Below are 22446 nucleotides of genomic sequence, written 5' to 3' on the forward strand. Positions count from 1 at the left end.
GTACCTGGACTTGCAATCTAGTGCTCTTTTCCGTAGGTTACAAGCACTGTGGGGGAGTCAATTTCTCTCTTATTTTGCTTCCTCAAAATCATGCAATGGCCTGAACTTGGCACATCAGCAAGACTGCTTGCAGCAGGAGCCGAATCTCATGACTCAGGATAAATCTGAGAGAGTTGGCAACACTGACCAAGGTTGCCAAGAAACACAGCAAAATATCTAAGAACTGAAACCAGCCCGCCTAACTCCAAGTCTCATGCCTGAGTACAAGATCACCTGTTCCTCATTCTTTTTTATGTTTTCATTCTCTCAGTGAAGTCCTTTCCTATCAAGGCAACAATCATTACAGAAATTAGTAAAGTAACTAATAGCCAATTCAAAGCTGTGAATAGCTATTAACCAATAGCCATGCAGTTTTGAGCTTTCACTTTTATTTTTAAAAAGCTTAATATCTGCACAGGCAGTAACAAAGTATTTCTTAAAACAAAGCTTAAAACAAAGTATTTCTTAAAATAAAGTCACCACCTACATTATATACATTCTAGGACTGCACATTAGCTTGCGGTTTTAGTGACATTACTTTTATTGTTAAGATCCAACAGTAAGTAATCAAAAACAAACAAAAAGTCTTCCAGAAATTGAGTTTATCTTCCTTTAGCAAACCCTGTTTTTGAAGCCTAGTCAAGTCGACAGTGTCTATATAATAAATATTAAACAAAAAGAAGTCAAAGAAGTTACTGTAACAGTCTGAATATTAATCAGTGATAGATTTTTGTGCCTAAAATATATATAACCAAAACTATCACCAATGCTGGCATGAAACAGTTTGCCTTAGTACTTAGGCTGTAAACTCTTTGGGGCCAGGACCGACTCTTTTACTCTGTATTTGTATGACTATCATTGTGGGGTCCGGTCCATGACTAGAGTTCCTAGACACTGCAGTAATACAAATATTAACAACAGTAACACCAGTACCATTCCACTACCTCAGCGGTAATATATCAACAGGCCAACAAACGTACGTAAGATTAAAAAGAAACTAAGTTTATAGCCAGAGCATAAAACTCTAGTGTGTGCGTTTCCCATCAGGGAGAGAAAATTTATATCTACAGGGCATATTTCAAAATTGCTGCGACTCCTCCCAGGCAGCCTTGCCTCCCGTCATCTTGAGATTGTACCCTGGATGATTGGCAGCTCTCAGGCATACTGATTATATAACAGAAGGCTTTAAAACATTACAGTAAAAGTTTGAGTTGGTTTACAGCACTGCAGGCATCACCAAATGTTGAGCACAAGACTCTTCAGCAATTGTGCTGTTATATTTTGAGACAGTTGCAACCTCTGAGTAGATTCAAAGCAGCGGTTCTGGAACTAGGGGTGCAGCAGCACCCCTTGGCTTGAAGTGGTTTCCATCATATACAGGGCTTGGAGTTTTATTCTATAGCTTTCAGCACCCCCACTATAAAAATTGTTCCACTGCCATTGATTCAAAGGGTAGCCCGTGGGGGGAACACATTGTAATAATCAGATTAGAGGTAATAAATACCTGAATTACAGTGACGAAGTTCACATTCTGAATGGAAGACTGCAATGGAAGATAAAAAGATACTCTCAACACAGTTGAAACAACTTAAATGTTCACCTTTGGAAAGAAAAAGTATCTTTAATATCACCAAAAAGAAAAGGAGTACTTGTGGCGTCTTAGAGACTAACAAATTTATCTGAGCATAAGCTTTTATGAGCTACAGCTCACTTCATCGGATGCATTCAGTCTTTCTGCGAATACAGACTAACACGGTGCTACTCTGAAACCTTTAATATCACCTTAACTGATCAGCACATCTTTAACATTCCAGGGAGAGAAAAAATATTTTCTAAACTACTAATATAAATCCACCCACAGTTGAAGAATTCAGTTAAAACCTATACAGTTAAACGGTAACACAAACAGAATCACACAGAGATAAATGACACAGGTGAGAAGAACTGAGTTACAGTTACACTGATACCTTAGTTATGTCAGATTGATAGTAGCTAAAACAATTATCTTCAGGTGACATTTGGGATATATGATGAATAGTTATCTAATAAATGCTTTTATAATAACAATCATTCTTTGCATTATTTATGAAAAACTCAAGGATGAAGATCTTTCATTCAAACCTCATTTGTCTCATTTCCTTCCATTCAGTTCTTCTATTCATACCCATAAAACTAGTTTATCTACGTAACTTTTCTTCCTCTTCTGCCTGCTTCTCTGAAGTAGTTATGGAGACACTAACAAACATTATTGTGCTAGGCTTTCACCTGACCCACAATTTTGTTAACCAAATAGTTGCTAAGCCTTTGTTATGTTACTATGGAAATACCACTTTATCTGATTCACTATTGACGAATACAATCTGGGCTAACAAAAAATATACCGTACATTGCCAGTACACATTATCAGCACAATACATATATCAGTATGTATTGTGCACTTAATAGTAATAAAACAGCAGTTAAATATAACAGCAGTTATATAGCCTAAACCCTTGCTCACTTACGCTAAGTATCCCATAACTCCTTGCATTCACTGAAGTAAGTTATAGCTTGAGCAAATAGGGAAGCTATCAAGATCAGAACAAATGAATGTTTTATGAGAGCAAAAGGAAAGGGTCTTACTCTCATAGGCCTGTACTGGAATGTCCCAAAGAAAGAGGTCAAGATATATGATTTTACTACCTTAGTACAGACCTAAGAGGAGTCTTCATGTCCTTTGGGACCTGGAATACATGTGTTCAGAACAAAGAGATAAAGGGTACAACATGGTACCACAAAAACAAGGTAGAAAGGCTGGTTAAATCTACTTTCAGATGGCATACACAGTATTTTTACTTGTAAACAGGTAGGGTATAAAAAGATGGCTTTAGGGGAATAACTTTGGGAGCACACCTGCTATGTGCTGCACGGGACAGCTTCCCAGAGCCTGGTATCATACTGAATCTTTTTCCTGTACTCTATTATTATTGGCTTGTAGCAATAAACCTGACTGATATTAGTTATTTGGTCTCTTGAATACATTTCCTAATAAATTAAGTGTAATCCAGCAATTGACTACGTCATTTATCAACACTGTTGAGTTTTCCTAACAAATTACTTTCTTCCCACTGTACACCAGAAATCAATTGTGTTTTCCCATAATATATATAACCAATATTCAGACATCACTCTCTATTACATAAAAGAATTGAAAGAATATTAAAGATTTAAAATCGAGTACTCAAAGCTAGGACATGCCTGAATTAAGGGTTGCCTGTGTATTCAATCCCCTTGTGTGTATGCATTAAGAAACAGCGTTCAATTACATGATCACACACTTCCCCCCACTTCCCACACACAGAAACCTTGGCTCCTACATTCAGCCTTTCTCCTGTAATAATGTATTGCCAATTCTTGCATATTTATCAAAAGTCACAACATTCTGAGAGATAAATGAATTTCTGATTTTTATTTTCTCTTGCTCAGGATTTCCATCACCTCTCATTACTATCAATAAGACTGAAGCCACAGACTGCCCTCAATAAAATGACTGACAGGACTCTTTAATCTTCGCAAGTGCAGCTAAGGCTCCCCTTAGCAAAGATGGTCACCTCCCATTGTTTCCAGTGAGGCTGAAACCAGGCTACTTTCAGGTAAGATGGTGGTCCTTTAGGTACCATGTGAGGGGACAGGAGAATGTGGAGGTGCTGAGAATGAAACTGTGGAGGCAACAGTTAGCATAAATGTGTTGGGAAATGGAACAGGTCACTGAAGAGTTGGGCATGTAAGGAGCAATAGACAAACTAAAGAAGGCACATGGGAATGGAGTATGGACGAGAGGGTAGGAGATGGAAGGAAAAGAGAGGGAAACATGGAGGGCAAATGCATGTACGAGCAGGTGGGGGACAAGAGATTGTGGGGAAAAGTGAGTGGGACAGCTGCTTATCCTGTCCAGGTAGAGAAGGGGAAAGAATGGCAGCTCCCCACATGCTAGGTATAGAAGCTAAAGCCTGCTCCAAGTAGTGAACATTATGGGGGTGGAGTGGAGGGAATGCTAGGATGGGAATCCCAGCTACTGCCTTTTTACCCCCAAGGCACAGCCATGAAACATAGGGAGGCTTTTACCCTACAGCAAGGAAAATCCATGTTTAGTTTCTCTCTCAGTCTTTTCCTGACCTTGTTGGACCTACATACTGTGTGACAAAACCAAAGCATTTATGCTGTGCCAACCATCACAATAATGAGGTATCTGCAATACCAGGCACAGGTTGTGTGATAGCAAGTAACTAATTTACAGTAACTACCTTGATGTTTTCAAGTTTACATCACTAAATTAAATGTTATTTAAAAGATCCTGAGATAAAATGAGCTGAAATCTAGGCTATTTTTGAACAGTTGAAATATGCAACCCATCTTCCACATCAATATAGCCATGCATAATAGACTTAAGCTTATTTTAAGAGGAGTGAAATTGACACAAGACTAACATAATACTCTTACACAAAGAAGTCAATTTAAGGTTGCGTGGCCAGCCTGAACACTGGTATTTCCTAATTTTTGAGTGCTTGATTTAGTGATTGAGTGCTTTTTTTAGATTCTTCCTCAGAAACAACTGCTAACAGCAGTAGACTTCCTTCCTATATGTGGACAAAGCCACTGGAGGATGACAGACTTTACTTGTAACCTTGTGAAACTGCTCATTTATCTGTAAAAAGTGGAAAGCAATATTTGCCTGCCTGCCTGCCTCCCAAGTCTATGGATATAAGGTCTTGCTGAATAATAAAGGATATGAATTACACAGGTACCTATACATACAACAGCTAAGACTAGAACTCACAGTCTTCTCCTGATGCCCAGCACAGCATCATTTCCCATAGGCTAAAGGGGTGTCTGCTGCTGTGTCCTGGCCAGAGCTCAAGTTCTACAGCGCCAGGAGGCATGCTCAGTGCAGAAGGAGGGTCAGTGATGCTGGAATATGCTCATTGCAGAGCAACTGTCCGAGGTTTTAGCAGAAAGCCTCTCAAAACATCTACCAATTATGTGCAAATGGCAAATTTTGAGGCTTATACCTTACCCAAATCTGGTTGAATTTTCATGGAGACAATGAAAGACCCCAGCAATAGCCCCGTCAAGATTCTAGTTTTCATTCAAAACCATGGAGAAGCTGGAGTTCAAAGAAGCAATTGAAAAAAATTAACATTACCAAAACTCTCCCTTCCCCAAAATATACCTCTTTCTTGGAAAGGGCTGCACTTTGTCCGAGAATTTCAGCCAGAAGCAGAGAGCGAGAACAGAAAGCTTCCACCCAAACAGTTAAAATTTGGCGAAATTACAAGTAACCTAAAACAGAAGTGCTTACCATAGGAAGTGTTAGGCAACCTTAAATACATGTGTGTCACTGCTGGTTCCACTATAATAGCATATCTGAGGTGTGAGGCTGTATGGAATATTGGAGACTGTTTATAATATTAATGTTACCAATATTATAAAATTGCAAGGAATCTGACCAGATATGCTGTGTAAGGTATCTGTGAAAATGCTGTTTTCCCAAGTATGATGATCTTGTTTATGTTTGTATCACCTTTGTATTGTAAGTTATAGATATGTATGATATTCATATTTCCAAAATTGTGCTTTGTTTCTGGGTGACATCCCACAGACAGATTGGCATCAGCAATGCCTAGCATCAAGCGTAATCAGCTGTACAATAAACCCATTGAAAGGAGCCAGGGTATACACCTTATGACTCAACAGGACTTGTAGGGGCATGCCTATGGACAGAAAACTTTTGCATGCCCATGTGCTGTATAGCCTGTATTTGGGACACAGGAAGTACAAGCCACATGGCAAAAGGAATATAAAAGGCAGCTGCGCCATCTCCATTTTGTCTTCATTCCTGCTTCTTACCACTGAACTACTTTTCTACAAACTGAAACGCTGAACAAAGGACTGAATGAACCATCCAAGCTGTAGATGTGTTCCAGAAGGACTTTCAAGCCAGCAAACTCACCAACACTGCTAAGAACCTGATATATGGACTTTGAAGTCCCTGTATGTATCTGATTGCTTTACCATTTAACAACTCTCTTCTTGTTCTTTTTTCTTTATAATAAACCTTTAGTTTTAGACACTAAATAATTGGCTGGCAGCAAGGTATTTTGGGTAAGATCCAACCTAATATTGACCTGGCAATTTGGCTGGCCCTTTGTGGTTCAGAAGAACATTTTGTAATGAGCCGAGTTTTTTTAATAACTTCCCACTGCAATGGACTGAGGTGCTGACTGGGAGCCAGAGAACTGGAATGCAATAATGGGGACTGCGTGATTTCTTTTTTTAGATTCTTGATAACCAGTGTGGGGAATCAGGAACACAGTTTGTGACTGGCTGGTGAGTCTGACTTCAGTGTTCTCCACCAGTTTTGGTAGAATCTGCTCTCATTTTGCAGCCTGCCCTGACGTTGGCATTTTCAGTGAGGGCAGCCCAGGCACCCCTGTCTCAACTGTGGTTTATTTAAAATATTATTTTATTGTATTATTTGGGAAATAGTATGACTATGTAATAAAACACTTATATGCATTATGAAAATGAAATCAAACTACCAGGTTTCTCTGTGGTTTATTTACTTATTGAAAATTTGGCTAATAATTATCTGCACTTACGTAAGCATTGTATCTAATTAACATAGAAGGTAACACACTATTGATACCAGCTATCTGATAGTTCAGAGGGGTGAGGCGCATATCACACCATCAATAAACCCCTGTGTAAATTGAAAATAAAGGGTTTTTCCCTTAATTGCTTGTGAATGATTGCTGTCTTACTGACACTGAAAATGAAACTTCTTTAAGTATCTATAGAAGAAAATGGTTAGATGCACGTATAGTTTCTCAAACCAGAGGTGAGATCATTGCCCAAATCCATAACTGTCTGCAACTTTGCAATCTCCTTCCTTTCTCCCTTGGAGAGCATTATTCTGTCAATCACATATGAAAAAAAAAATTCTGAACAGCAGCACAGCGTACAGCGAAAGCAGTCGAGCTAGGCTGCAGACCCAGTATTTTTATTAAGGTAATTTCCTAAATGTTAGGGAACTAGCTAGTGCCTGAGGAGAAGCTGTGCTTATTTTGTAAATTAGGCAGAGTCTTAAAAGTAAAGATGGACTGCAATGCTGTGGAGTCTGTTCAAGAAACTCCCAGGAAGCCAGGACTTTTACACAGACAGGTCATTGATTACCTACAAAACTGAAAACTGTATGGTGAATGACTGGATAAATGGACACAACTAAAAAGCTTTCATTTTTACAGCTTAAAAAATATAAAGTAAAAACTTCAAGAAAAAGTACACACTGGAAACCTGACTACTGTTTCAGCTTTATCTAATTACAGATGCTAAAAGTACCTACACATAAATTCTTTGAGTTCCTGCATATATATATATGCACTTGGTTTAAACAAGCCCTGGGAGTCACATGTAGCACATCACCACGTGTGCCACTGGCAGAATATTGAAACCTGTGAAAAAAATTCTGACCTGTACCTGGCCCAGAGACAACACAAAAAATACTTCTGCCAAGGTATCCTGTGCTGTAACACACATATATAAAAACTGAAACATCTGTCTAACCTTCTTCTGCTAATCATCCAGAGGCACTGTGTTTCTGGTGTTTACTTATGCATGTAGACAGTGAGGTAGGACCATATCTTCTTCTGTGTTCCACATAGGGGACTGCATACACTGTCCACACTCAGCAAATATATAATAATAATAATTATAATGTAGCAGCATATCTCCAACAATCTAATTTTCTTAGTTGTAAACTGCTGACTATACCCACACAAGCAAACAAAACATTATAACTGGCCCTTGATTTTCCCCGGAAGAGGGAGGGAAGAGCTGTGCAGTTAGAAGAATCTCAAGCCAATAACTTAGGATATTTAATAATTAAAAAAAAATTATTCCAGACCGCTGATGTCATATCTGTCATCTAGAAAAATTGGATTATTAAAATTTCTCTCAGGTTCACAACAAGGTAAGTAAGAGCTTGTGTGGCGCCTCTGTTGAAAAGTATGGGGCTGCATCCCCCCCGGGTTTATATCTTTGCTCACACTAGCAAAGTGGTAAAGCACACATCTTGAGAGAAGAAGACAGCCACCTGACAAGTAGTAACTTTCCTGCACAGGACAAGCCCTGATGTGCCTTTCCAGGCTCAAAAGACCCTATGCAACTATTAGAAAAAGTATCGGGGGTGGCCGTGTTAGTCTGTATTCACAAAAACAACCAGGAGTCTGGTGGCATCTTAAAGACTAACGGACTTATTTGAGCATAAGCTTTTGTGGGTAAAAACCCCACTTCTTCAGATGCATGGAGTGAAAATTACAGATATAGGCATAAATATACTGGCACATGAAGAGAAGGGAGTTACCTCACAAGTGGAGAACCAGTGTTGACAGGGCCAATTCGATCAGGGGGGATGTAGTCCACTCCCAATAATAGATGAGGAAGTGTCAATTCCAGGGGAGGCAAAGCTGCTTTTGTAATGAGCCAGCCACTCCCAGTTCCTATTCAAGCCCAAATTAATAGTGTTAAATTTGATCTTCTGGATTTCCTGCTGGAAATGCCTGATCAAGTAGGAGGAGTGCATCAGGACATAATGTGGGAGTAGGGTTGCCAACACTATTTCAAAAACAAGGGACTGTTTTCTTAGCACCGCCCACCCCACCCCACTTCTCCTCTTGATATTATTATATTATTAATATAGTATTAATAATAAATAATAATAATAAGCAGTACTCACCTACATTTGCCAGGAGTAATTTCTTGCTGCTTTTTGCAGCACTCACCAACTCCCAGTCTTGTTGCACAGAGATTAAAAAAAATAAGGGACGTCCCTTGTAATAAGGGACTGTTGGAAATCCTGCATGGGAGTGAGATAAAAGACAGGAAAGAAGGAAACTGCTTTTTTCTCAGACGCAAAAGAGGCTGGGGGAAGAAGAGAAGGAAGTGAAAAAAACCTGGAGAAAATCAGCAAGAAGGAGATTAAACTTATTTAATCAAGAGTGTTTAAAATATATCACATAAACAGATTTTATTTTAAAAACTTTAGTATGTAAGTAAAAAGGCAGAAAATCCTTAATTTAGCATAGCAAAAAGCCATGATTGATGGAGGGTCATCAACATTTGTGATGAACTTCAGGCAATCTAAGTATCAGCAACATAAAAATGTTTGCCAAACGAAAAATAAAAGATTTTGCTGAAGAAATAAATCTGATTATTAAGCTTACAAAGGAAAATGTAAAGGAAACTATGAATAAAAACTATCAAATGGTCTGTGAAATATGTACACTAATTCAAAATATTTTACAAAACCAGCCATAAAAAGTTAGTAGAAAAAAACCCTAAAAAAACAACAGTACAAACATGTACAATAGCCTTATTGCATTTAATGTTTATGACAAAATTAATTTTTTTTCTGCTACAAATTCATTAGTTGGTACCTCAAACAACTACTTCAGTAACAGAGAAAAAAACAGTATCCTCATTCAAACCACTCTTTCCTTATAACTAAGGCAAAAGCAAACAATTTCCTCACAGAATTGAACTTGTACAACTCACAGCCCCACCCTCACAATGCTAACATTTATTTTCTCTTTTAAATTCAACTAGAAGAATAGGTGACACCCGTTCTTCCAAATGAAAATCTTCTGCAGTGTTTTTTGGACTGTATTGTGCTTAATAAAGCTTCATATGAAAGCAGATGTTCAAAGGATACGGTTTAATATTTTATGTAACAAATATTGTATTACCAGTAACATATTACTTTAAAAAGTAGTTTCTGGTGTGGAAGTTTGTAAACATCCACCGATCCATGCTACAGCTAGAAAGAGGCCAGGAAACAATACTCATTCCTAATTTCCAGCACAAATTAGAAACAATACTTGAACACAGATCTTCTCTATCATGTATTGAGTCACACTGAAAATTGGGTGTTTTGGTCTGTATTTCAACTATCTTCTGCTTCAACAATTGGCAACTGTAAAGTTGTGGGCAGGGTAGGAAGAATCCTATTGCATGAGTAGTCTCAGACAACCAAAACTCCAGTTAAGAGACAAAAAATTAATTTCTGATAGACAACTGTTAATCCTTCATTTTCATCCTGGATGAAAAGACTAGAGTCTGATCTGCTGGCCTCTTGCCTCCACTTCCTAGTGAACATGACCAACCTGCAAAACAAATAGGCGCTTGCTGGGTTTGCTATTATACAGTTTTTTCAGCTACTTATGGTGTTGCCCCCTCCCGTCTTGGGAACAATGGGATAGCTCGTTTCTGCTCCCAACCTCCCTGCAACCACAGGCCTGGGAAAGGGCAGAAGAGAAGCCTGCCAGAGCTGCCCCCCAAAGGAGAGATGACCCCGACCCCACCCCCACCCTCGAACTGCAGGAGGAGCAGAACTGATGTGGGGACTGGGAGTGGGATGTGGAAGCTGGGAGTGGGATGTGGAAGCTGAATTAATTGCTGGCCTGGAGGGTTGGGGGGTAGGGGACACAATTAATTAGAATTTTGGGGAGAAGCTGGAAGCTCTGCACCATTAGGCAGTCAGTGAGAGCTCCAACCCAGGGGCCAAAGTTACTTTATTCAATACATTTACAAGAGTTGGCAACACTTACTGTCACACACATTGGAGGTGGGCAGAGGGGATTCCAAAAAAAAAAAAAATCAAGAGACAGACCAAAACACACAATGATAATCTTTTTTTAAAAATATATGATTGGGGGGGGGGGGAAGAGAATCTGACTCGATTTTTGAACTATTGGGCTTGGCAATACTATAGCTGAATTCCATATGGACTTTGGGAAGAGTTCACATTAATTATTATGTATATGCCTTCTCAAAGCACAGGATCCTGTACAGCAGTTCTTTCGTAGAGATTACATGAAACTATGGCAAAATTAAGGCCAGTTTTCATTTTCAGTCTCAGGTGTTAGTCATGTTAGTCAGTCAGTGCAACCAGGGTTTTTAATTGTAGGTCAGATCAGATCAGCAGTTTGCCCTTAAAAGAGAGAGAGACAACAAATATAGAACTCAATTTTAACTAACAACCTATGTAGAGAAATCACTCAGACTAGGACTATGGTGATTTAAAAATAAACCAAGACCATATTTAAGATGCAGCATTTCTTGTTACTTAGCTACAAATTATGTACAGTATGTAAATCTTAAACTATCTTAGATAAAACCAAAAACATGTAATTCAATGGCTATCCATAAAAACTCACTGTCTGGCCACCATGGCAAAATGGCAAATTATGGTCAAGGTTAAGATTTTGTCACAGATAGGTTTACTAAAAGTCAAGGATAAGTCATAGGCAATAATACAGACTAACACGGCTGCTACTTTGAAACCAGGCAATAAAGAAAAATTCACGGAAGCCTGTCCCTGACTTTTACTAAAAATATCCATGATAAAATGGAAAGGTACTAGGCAGATGCCAAGTAGCAGGGAGTTCCAGCTCCCCCACCTGAGGCAGGGAACTGCGGGGTTCCCCACTGCTGCTGTTGGGGGCCGGGGAGCTGCGGGGGTCTCCCCGGCTACCAGTGGAGGCCAGCGAACTCCAGGGGTCCCCCATGGCACCAGAGCTGAGGGGTACCCAAGGGTGTACCTATTACAACACTGTTGTCCCCTGTTATGGTTTAAAAACATAATTCAGTGATACAATGTAGATGGATCTTAACCATGTGTTTATAATTTAAATTTAGCTTAAGCACATACATATAGGAACAAAACATTTCATTTCAAGTATTAAATTACTTCTACTTCTATGTCTCTATTTTCATGTCTCTTGATAGAGCAAGGAAACTGCTACTGGTATTTAATTTTGAATGTGTGATTCATGCAATTGCTTATGCAAAAGTACTTAAAAACCTAGAAACCCTGTTTTCTTTCTTCGGGTGGATGAAAATTAGACCACTAATGATATATCTTAGTTATATGTTCCTTAACATATTTAGTCTTCTTATGTCAATATTTACATCTTGATATTTAAAATGCAATAAAATTAAACACACGCACTGCCAGTCCTGACAACGATAAAACTCCTACTAACTTCAACGGAAGCAGGTTCAGACCCAAAATTTTCTACTGCTGAGTACAATACTCATGACAATTTGAAGACCTACAGAGATTCATAATTTATTTTGTTTCTCCATGTAAAGTCCAATACAGAGAAAGGTAGTCTAGATTTTAATTTCACATTTTCTATCCAAATTCACTTAAGTGTCTTCTGGCCGAAGGCTGAGTAACATTTCTGTGAAGTTTTGTAGATCCCAATCCACCTTTGATTATGCAAAATCACTGCAGTCTTACTTTCTATTCCAGCTCAGCATTTAACCATATGCACACACAACACTTTGCCTCAAAAGTGTGTAATATTCACAGAAGAAATTAGTGTTTTCAATGTGCTTAATATTTCTACATGTCATGTGTTAAACAAGTTTTTTTTAAATTTGGAAGAAAATTTTAGACAATTGCACTTCCATGAAGGAAATAAATGGCCATTATGTCTGCCCCATGAGAGCAGTTAAATGATTTTCAAGGCCATAATCTAAATTGCCTGAAGGAAATAGAGCTTGTTCACTGAGCAGTCACAAAATCTGGGAAGCATTTCTTGTTTTAAGTATTAGTAGCAACATATTGTAAAGGTTACTGAGACAGTATATATGTATGAGATTTACACAAATAAAAAAAAGATACAGAAAACAGGATTTCAGACATGTTACTCATATCAACTATAGCACTGTTCTAGAAATTCTGATATTTTAATGAAACCATATAGAGATTAGCATTTCAAAATGAAGTTCTTCTATCCCTCACACATGTTTATTTTCTAACATCTGGTTGCCTACTTTTTCTTTTATCTTCTGTTTTACATAAAGGTATTGGAGTTGTCACCCAGGACTGTGAAAGAAATATTACATTTCTTCCTACAATATTTATAGAAGTATACATTAGCAACCTGTCAACTCCAGTTACTGATTCCATGGCATATGTTGTGTAGGGTTCTTCTCAACCATCATCCCTCTTTCAAATAATTACTTCATTATCTGCCATACGAAGAACTAAAGACTTTCTTTTTTTCTGCAGCAGTAGTTTTTAGTTAGTGATGGTGTAACTGGTGTATTTTGAATACTTCACATTAAAGTCACCCAAAAGCTCTAGTGACAGCTAAACCAGAGATTTGCAATGTACAGTTGCAGACTACAGTTTAAAGTACAGTATAAAATACTACTAGATCTCACTCACTTGTCTCCCTACTGGCCTAGAAAGTAGGTTACATTCAAATAATTCCAGACTTAAAAAATGAAAAATACTCTTGGGACATAAAAAAAGAATGATACTTATCCTATTTCCATAAAATTGTTATAAACATACTCAAAACACAGAGCATTTCATTAAATGTCAATCAGCAGGTGGCTCAAATATTCTACAACTCTCAGTAATGAAAAATAGCTATTTTCCCTTATGTGCATTTGTAAATTTAAATACAATGCTTCTGAAGATTTATAAATGCTGTACCCTATAAACTGACACAGAAGCAACTGCTCTGTCCATAACCTTTACTGATTTAATATTTAAACCTGATAGACTCTAGTTACCCTATACCTGACTCCCGGCCTGTTTAAAAACACAATGTATAATTAGGGATCTTTGGAACATAATAGGTCTGATTTTCTCTTCACTGATGAGGCAGCAGTAACTTCACTGAAGCTTAGGGTTCCCACCCTCCAGGATTGGCCTGGAGTCTCCAAGAATTAAAGATTAATCTTTAATTTAAAATGTCATGTGAAGAAATCTCCAGGAATATATCCAACCAAAACTGGCAACCCTACTGAAGCTAAGTCAGAGATAGTACAAAATTCAGAAATTGTTCATGAAATCTGCATACTTACAGTAACTGGGCTTGCTTTTTCCTTTCCTATATTTTAAAAATTGGAAGTTTACACCATCTGTAAAAGAAAATTAACACAAGGTTTTATTTGAACAGTTCAATGGTAATATTTCCTCTAAATTATTCTAAAATAGACTGTCTAAAATATGAAGTTTTTAGTACTCTAAATAATATTACCATTATAGAAAGCAATATCCCAATATTTTTTTGCAATATTTCATCTGTCTTCCACATTATGATTTTCCATGACTAGGGCTATGATTTTGTCACGGAGGTCACGGAATCCGTGACTTCAGCCTTGGTGACTGGGAGCTGCAGGGTCCCGCCACCTCCTGCAGTAGCAGAGAGCTGTAAGGTACTCCCGACTGGGAGGAAGTGGGCCCCCAAGCTCCCAGGCACCTGGACAGCGGGGGTACCCCAGCAGCTCCCTGGCCGCCGCCATGGGGTGAGGGATACCCTGGCAGCTCCCCACTGCAGTGGCAGCAGGGGGATTCCCACAGCTCCCCACCACTGGGGAGGGGGTAGGGGGACTTTGCAGCTTCCCTCTGCCACTAGGGGCAGGGAATCCTGGAGCTCTGAGTCCCCACGGGTGGTGGGGGCCCCGGAGTGCCAAGCCCCCCCACAGCTGCCCTGTCCCTTGCACCAAAATAGTCTTAGTTCAAGTAAGACTATCCTATAAATAGGGCCCTTATGGAGGGCCCTTCATTTTTATTTTATTTTATTTTTCCCAGGAATTTATTAGTGTTTATTACCACAAGAACAAAAACAGGTGAAAATCAGTGCAAAAAACTACTGTTAATTTTTCTAGGTAAACATCAGGGTTTATTTTGGTGAACCGAAAGACAGGGGGAAAAGTATTCAGTAGATTAATGCTTTGAACTCCGAACATCAATGTGGTTTGCCGCAGAACTAGAACAGAACTCAAAACACAATTCCACCTCTAAGTTTAAGAAAACAATATCTCTCTAATCCCCAAATAAAACTTTTCATCTGAATAAACAGTTTACTGCATCCGATGAAGTGAGCTGTAGCTCACGAAAGCTCATGCTCAAATAAATTGGTTAGTCTCTAAGGTGCCACAAGTACTCCTTTTCTTTTTGCGAATACAGACTAACACGGCTGTTACTCTGAAACCAGTTTACTGTTGTAGACTTAGAACTAATTGCCTTTAAATGTTTACGTTTAATAATTAAGCCGCACCATTTGCAGCACATGCACTCAACTTCATCCTTTTCTCCTGTTTTTGTTTTTTCAAACTTTCAAATACTGTACGACTTTGTGTTCTGAAACATATTCTGATACAGATTTTCATTCTCTTCCCATTTTAGTGGGTCAGATCTTTAAACCGTTATCTGCAAACAGCTTGAAATGTGTATGTGGTGGGTATGAGATTCACCAGTACATTCAGATGCGCACGCGCTACAGAGCTCACATGCGTGCCTGTTTATTGTGTACATCTTCTAGACTAATACATAGCCTTCCTTCAACAGGCAGCTTTGCATAAACACACAGACTAATGTATGATTGTAATACATATATCTCATGCAATGTATTCTGGTTTCTTAATAAAACAAGTTTTTTTTTATATATTTGAATGATTAAAAAGTAGGGTGAAAATCAGAAAAAAATGAAAAATACCTTTTGTAAAACCTGGGAATTTTTTGGTAAAAATCGGTTTAAACTGAAATTCAAGGGTCTTACCTATAAATTAAAGATGTGACCTTTGGTCCAGGTAATATTTCACAATCTATCAAAACACAACTGGCTATGTACAGTGCCACACAGCTCCAATTTATTTTACTCTGCCTCTGCAAATTACTAATTGCTCCAAAGCCTGTGACCATAAAGCCCTTTCTGAATTGTGTAACATTATACATCTCCATGTTGCTCTCAACATTTAAAAAAACTTACTGAAAGAGATGATCTGAGCTGGATTAGAAACTAAAAAGCTGCTTAAATCCTTTACTTACTGGATACACATGCACAGACATTTGAATAACGATTTAATCAACTAATGGAGGTACGATATTCGAAAGAGTATATTGGTAAGTGGACAAGGTTTACACATCAAAGTAGTTAAAAACTCTGTAAATCCTGAGGGAATTGGAAGAGAGGAAGATGCCAAGCTATATTATCCCCCTCTTATCTGTTGAACACATATGTAGCCCCAAATAAATTCTAACACTGAACAGGGAACTAAAAATCTGTGGTTGGTGGATGCTGCAGCTTCATGAATATTAGCTGGAATAAAATCCAAATTAGTGTGATTGTTAATGAAAGTAAGGTGATAAAGTCTGAGAGTTTTGGCTGCACTCTGGCCTGGTGAAGATGCCTATACAAGCTTGCTGGCATTTGCTTCTGCTGAAAGAAGTCCTGAAAGTTTCTGAAGCCACAGCTCCATCACATTTGGGGAAGGCAGGGAGAAAGAAGCATGTTAAAAAGATGACACAGAAATATAGTACGATGACAGACAACAATGTAGAGCACAGCAATTTATATACCATGCACTTGTAGTTTTGATTTTTGATTAATGAAGCAGCAGTGGTAATAGGGTATAACTGAGGGACTGTCTACACTTAAAATGTTGCAGTATAGATACTACCTATGCCAATGAGAGGGATTTTCCCATCGGTATAGGTAATCCACCTCCCTGCCTACATGGGGACTGAGGTCATCTTAACTATGCTGCTCAGAGTGTGGATTTTTCACACCCCTGACCAATGTAGTTAAACCAATTGAAGTTTCTACTGCAGACCAGGCCTGAGATACAGGGATATTCCTAAACCAACTGTCAGCAATAAAGACTGGTAAAAATGTTGAAAAGAGAAGTTGAGACATGCCAAATAACCTATTTTCTTCACGTATATAGAAGCAGAGCCTCCTCAGATTCATCAATACAGTGCAGGAACCTGTTTTGGGGTTTGTTTTTTCAGATGATTGACATCAGTACTGTACACCTTAGTGTACAGAACCCAGAATGGAAGCATTTTTATATAATTCATCCTAGTACAGTTAAAGCATGGAAAAAAATTAGACAAATTGAGGTTCATTTAAAACAGTGTGTTCCAAAGTATGGGGAGTACAAAGGACTATCAAAAGGGGTGTTGCTGGGACTCCACTGTGCTCCAGTCTCAGCTGTCTTTTTTAACATTCGTCTTCACTTGTTATGGTAGCAAAGAAAACCTTGCCACCCAACCCGCAGGTAACCGATGCGGTGATGTCTGCCTGAAACAACAGCTCTTAGTGAACAGCCCCAGTCATTTCAGTGGATGCTAATTCAGATGCCAATGATGATACTTCAAAATGTCAACTTTGTGAACAATTTTGTTCACTGAAACCTGTAAAAACAAGAAGCAGCATCACAATACGAGTATCTACACAATCTACTCTGAGTGACTGTTAATTTTGCCTTGGCCTTCAATACCACATGGTAGGGATGAAGGGAGATGTGTCTGGTTTCATTTTCCTGAAGGAGGCCTCAATTTTCAAAAGGCGGCAAACACTGACTGAAGCCATGCATGATTTATAATTCCAGAAACGAAAGGGTGAGAAAAATATTTTTAAAAACTCTAAGCTTAAAGAATCTGTTAGAAAGATAAAAATCCACATGGAAGGTTATACAAATTGTCAGAAAGACCCTTGTAACTATTAAAACCTGCCATGTAAATAATACTGACATTTTGAAATACTAAGAGAAAAAATGCTCTGGCCTTTTTTGGAACTTATACAACATAGTTTAAAAGTGTTATATTCGTTGCGTTCTGTCCATTCTGTACAGCACAAATACTTAAATGATTTTTTTTAAAGCAAGTGCAGTATTAGCTGACCTAAAATGACATGTCAGTTCAATCTTCAATTTAGTTTTACAAATACCTACATTCACAAGTTCTTACTATGGGAATACTCAAAAGCCCATCAGAAATCCTGATTAAACATGGATGTTATTTTAGGTGGTACAATAAGAGCAAAAAAATTTGCTTTGAGATGTGGATATATTTTATAGCATCAAGGGCAAAAATAAAGCAACTTCAAACATGTTTTTTTTTTTTTTTAAGTGCTCCAGGCTGAATTATTCTTCAAAAACCAAGTTATAAACCCATATGGGGTCTAAGACAGATATGCTGACTGACTAATATATACAGAACAATAGATAATACTCCGTAGAACCTCAGATATGAACACCTTGGGAATGGAGGTTTTAACTTTAAAATGTTGGTAATTCTCAACAAAATGTTATGGTTGTTCTTTCAAAAGTTTACAAATTAACATTAGCTTAATATAGCTTTGAAGCTTTACTGTGAAGAAAAATGCTGCTTTTAACCATCTTAATTTAAATGAAACAAGCACAAAAACAGTTTCCTTACCTTGTCAAATCTTTTTTTTTTAAAACTTTCCTTTTATTTTCTTTAGTAGTTTATGCTTAACAAAATTCTGTACTGTATACGCTTTTTCTTTTTTCCCTGCTGCTGCCTGATCGCATACTTCTGGTCACAGGCGCCATCTTTCCTTGGCGCCGGTGGGTGCTCGGGCCCCCTCCCTGTCCCCACCCTGACTTCACCCCATCCCTGGCCCTATTGGACCCCTCCACAAATCCCCACCCCAGCCTCGCCTCTTCCCCGAGAGTGCCGCGGTCCTCCCCTTCCCCCCTCCCGCCCTGTTTTGAGGTGCAAGTGCTGGGCGGGGGAGGGGGAGGAGAAGCAGGCCGGCGGTGTGCTCAGGGGAGAAGGCGGAGCGGAGGTAGAGGTGAGCTGGGGTGAGGGGGCAGGACGGGGAGCTGCCGGTGGGCGCAGAGCATCCACCAATTTTTCCCCATGGAAATCGGTGCCTATGCTTCTGGTTGACAGGTCAGTTGGTAACTCAGAGGTTCTATTATACTTCAGTTGCAAGAGAAAAGCATTTCTGAGACACAACTATTAAATTTAAAAATGATCACATGCATTAAGAATTTGCACTTTTACTGTTCCAAGCTAAAAAAAACAAAACAAAAAAACCACCACACCTTCAGTTTCTTTTTTTGGTTCAGGATGAGTCAAGTGTAAATGAATAAAAAGTGATGATTACAGTGTGTGAACTATACTAGACCAGTCACTGCATTTATAGATCTAATGCAATTTATGCTGTCAAGCTTACATACAAGATTGCTAAAAGTGACAATGCACGAGGTAAGCCTTGATAGACACTACCAACCCAGCAGCACACTGTATCAGTGGCTGCAACAGAACAGATAGCACATCTCACTGACCTCTGCCTATGATGAGTAGGATCAGGCGGCCTTCTTACCTTCTAACAGTCATGATGGAATTTTTAAGAGATGCAATGTGAGCTGTAATGATACCCACCTTCCTCTTCCATTCAAATTAGTAAAATGGGGGAGTGTAACAGTTTGGAACCATTACAAGATTCTGGGAAAGGGGACCACTGTCAGACCAATCCACCCTTCTCTTGCCACCAGAGGATGACAGATGTAGGGAGAGAGAAGGCATGTACAATATCAGCCCAAGTCCAATGAGATTCCATGAAACACTCTAATCTGAGATGGGTTTGAGACCGTGGCTGAAGGACTGTATCAGCACTCATAAAAACCACACTGTTTGCCTAATGGCGGTTCTATTTGAGAGACTCAAGTTTGATTACCAATAGCAGTCTCTTCTTGCCTACTCCATTAAGACCAGGGAGTGCTGCACAGGCTAAGTATCTTCATCTTAAAACAAAAAAAATTACTGATATTTTTGAAGTGCTGTGGTTACAAGTAACACCTAAAATTACTATAGCTGGTAGAGAAAACTGAACAGAGAAAGCATTTCTTTCATTACTTAGCACTTTGTGGATTCAGTTTCCTGTTTGCATAAGATTTGCACCCAGCAAGAAGAAAGAGAAACATTTTAAAATTAGGGAACTGTGATCAAAGTTGTTGAAATTCTCATTATCCACCAAACTGCCAAGTCTTTTTTGGATTCCACCCAACATTTAGTCTACATAACCTCTCGGACAAAGTTTATAGTACACTAGTATTTCCTTTCCTCATATTTAAATTTGTTGAATTTTCAGTCTCTGAATGCCCTCTTGTTCACATATTATGAGAGGGTAAATAAGAATGCTTGATTTCATACCATTCATGATTCAGATGGCAATTTTTTCTGATCACCACAAGGCCGTGATTCTTAATGGGTCAGCTTGCTAGGAATTTAACAATGTTTCAGGTTTCATTTTAGAGAACAGCCTATTGGGTGATTAAATCTGTGGCCTTACTGGTCCAAAATGACAATTGCTGTGTGATTAAAATCTTGATGTCCTAGTGAGATGACAGAGCTTGTAGTTTGGGAAAATCAAGTAAATGACTCTCTTTTAAAATAATGTATAAGAAACTTGTAAATTAGAATACCCTACATTTGGCATCAAAAACAAAGCAGACAAAGTAGAGGGATCATGGCGCAATAGGCAAACACTCAGACCAGATCAACTCTTTTAAGCCTAACTTTAGGTTTACCAGTCTTGATAAATCTCACTATTTTTCTTTCCTTTTTATATCCTCTCCCATTCCGCCCTTATTCTGTAACACAATAACATCCATAAAAAAAATGTTATTTCTGCCAGTACACAGGAATATTGTTCAGTTTTTTATTGTAGTTTTCTGCTTGTTTCATCCTATGAAAACCAACTGCTGTTACAAACCAGCAGCTTCTATCTTTTCCAGCCTACTAAACGCCAAATTTTAAGAAGATCATCATCTTGGTTACTTGCCTTATTAAAATATGCATTCCAGATAAAAGTACAAAATATTAAATATGGACACACATGTAACCAACAGACTGGTACTGTGGGCTCACAACTAAATAATTTACTTTAATTGGAGAAGTGAGTCCCAAGGTGAGGGCTCATAAACTCTCCTGCCAGTTAATTGACCTTGAGGCTTATCTAAAAGCAACTGTTATAAATGCAATATTTGTTCTTAAATAATGGAGATTTTAAAAAGTATACTTGTTTCATGTAATCCGATACAGCAAAAATTTCTCCCTCCTATGAATTATTCAAGAAAGCCAAGGTGGTAAAAGACTGTTGAACATTAATTGTTTGCAGTGTACAAGACAAACTCTGTGCTGCTCAAAAGCTCTCTCTTTCACCAACAGAAGTTGGTCCAATGAAAGATACTACCTCACACATCCTCTCTCTCTGTTGAACATTAAGTCACTTCTCAGACGATTCTCCAGGTCTCCTTACCAATTAATTATTAAACCTCTTACAAAGAAGAACACACATTAGTTTAATAATTAAATCAGAGTGGCTGAGAGAAAAGTTTCTTTAGAAATCTCCCAATAGCAACGTGGAAAGACAAAAGAATTTTCAGCTGCCTTTTTGAAACCGATTGTTTGAAAATGAGTGAAATACTTAGGCATGTGCACAAAATGGAACAGAGATTTGCAATCTCTTGAGTCAGTGGTTTCTATTGACAACATGAATGTAGCAGCTCTGCGACCACTGCTAAACTCCTTCACAAAGTTTCACATGAAAATAGTGATAATATATGTCCCGCAAATCAGGGGCCTCTCTCAGAGCTATTATTCCAGGCTGCACAGATTCAGGCATACCATACTGAATCAATTTTACACTCTTCACATTTTTAAAGGTTATTTTCACAGCTCTGAGGACAACAGACTGAATTTTTTTTTTCCCAAAGAAAACTCAGGGCTTCCCTACATGGGGATTTACAAGAAAATTAATCCCAATTAACTAAGGCATTGTCTATACTAAAGGGAAAAGTCGATCTAAGCTACGCAATTTGAGTCACGTGACTAGCGTAACTCAAATCGATGTAGCTAAGATCTACTTACCACGGGGTCCGCACTATGCGACGTCGATGGGAGACACTCTCCAATCGACTCCCCGTACTCTTCTCGATCAGATGGAGTACAGGAGTAGACGGGAAAGAAATCAGTGGTCGATTTAGCGGGTCTTCACTAGACCTTCTAAATCGACCGCCGCAGCATCTATCACCACAGCACTGATCCTCCAGTAAGTGTAGACAAGCCCTAAAGATATGAATTAAAAGTGGATTAGTTAAACTGCATTAAATCCCTGTGTGGACACTCAAGGTATGTCTACACTTAAAATGCTACAGCCGCACTGCTGTAGCGCTTCAGTGTAGACACTACCTATGATGATGGGAAGAATTCAGCTGTCGGCACAGATAATCCACCTCCCCGAGAGGTGGTAGCTAGGTCAACAGAATTTTTCCAGCAATCTAGAACTGTCTACACCGGAGTTTAGGTTGGTATAGCTATGTCTCCCAGGGGGTGTGGATTTTTCACTCTCCTGAGACAAACAGAAATGCTGATGTAAGTATCTAATGCAGACAAGGCCTCATTCAGAACTGATATGGTCTTGATTTGGTTTAGCTTAATTCTCTTTCAAAGTGAAGTAAGCTAAATTTAATTTACGTCATTTTAATTCTGAAGGAGAACACCCACACTGGGATTTAGTGCAGTTT

At 38.6% G+C, this 22446-nt stretch overlaps 1 protein-coding gene across 11 annotated transcripts in view; it reads right to left on the reverse strand.

Annotated features, from left to right (window-relative positions):
• SGMS1 (sphingomyelin synthase 1) overlaps nt 1-22446 on the reverse strand; it is a 204058-nt gene that overhangs the window by 41937 nt on the left and 139675 nt on the right. For 7 of the 11 annotated variants that reach the window (XM_084634359.1, XM_084634356.1, XM_084634363.1 and 4 more), the window contains 3 exons: nt 13963-14019; nt 8813-8997; nt 1544-1582 (listed from right to left, as the gene is read on the reverse strand). The gene's annotated coding sequence lies outside the window, so the exon portion shown is untranslated. Of the gene's footprint in view, nt 1-1543; nt 1583-2160; nt 2338-8440; nt 8552-8812; nt 8998-13962; nt 14020-22446 lie in introns of those variants that run through there. The other 4 variants (XM_084634365.1, XM_084634357.1, XM_084634362.1 and 1 more) reach the window with 3 other exon arrangements.

The sequence above is a fragment of the Lepidochelys olivacea genome (assembly GCF_965140295.1).
Source record: "Lepidochelys olivacea isolate rLepOli2 genome assembly, chromosome: 7".
In the NCBI taxonomy this organism is placed as follows: Eukaryota; Metazoa; Chordata; order Testudines; family Cheloniidae; genus Lepidochelys; species Lepidochelys olivacea.